Source organism: Penaeus monodon, chromosome 23 (assembly GCF_015228065.2).
Source record: "Penaeus monodon isolate SGIC_2016 chromosome 23, NSTDA_Pmon_1, whole genome shotgun sequence".
NCBI classification, from domain to species: Eukaryota; Metazoa; Arthropoda; class Malacostraca; order Decapoda; family Penaeidae; genus Penaeus; species Penaeus monodon.
The window spans coordinates 17,836,697-17,837,007 of record NC_051408.1 but is presented as its reverse complement, the minus strand read 5'-3'; the positions used below and the strand labels follow the sequence as shown (position 1 = coordinate 17,837,007).

The following is a 311-nucleotide window of genomic DNA, read 5'->3' as shown; positions in this document are numbered from 1 at the left end:
AAAGCACAAAACTGCTGAGGAAACCATGGACTCCAGAGTTAAGAGATCAAATTTGAGAACCTATTCCACGCAATTGTCCAGATTAATCATTGCATATGGCATACTGTTTGATGAGAGGGCGCAAAATACATTCTAAACAACGTGAAACTAAATTACTGAACATTATTTTCACAGAATGCATCAACGCCTTTCTAACGAGTCGAATTTTTTGGTAAACGTCTGACTCCTCATGATAATTTTCGATTTCCAAGCAATGCCCAAGTAACCTACATCACCATTGAACACTTGAGTCACTCTCGAGTACCTATATA

The 311-nt window shown here is 37.9% G+C and overlaps 2 protein-coding genes across 2 annotated transcripts in view; both read right to left on the bottom strand.

Annotated features, from left to right (window-relative positions):
* The window catches only part of LOC119587854 (small nuclear ribonucleoprotein Sm D3-like), a 14,488-nt gene that overhangs the window by 13,831 nt on the left and 346 nt on the right, over window positions 1-311 (bottom strand). The window lies entirely within an intron of this gene.
* Window positions 1-311, bottom strand: part of LOC119587853 (chromatin modification-related protein MEAF6-like) — a 9,576-nt gene that overhangs the window by 9,191 nt on the left and 74 nt on the right. The window lies entirely within an intron of this gene.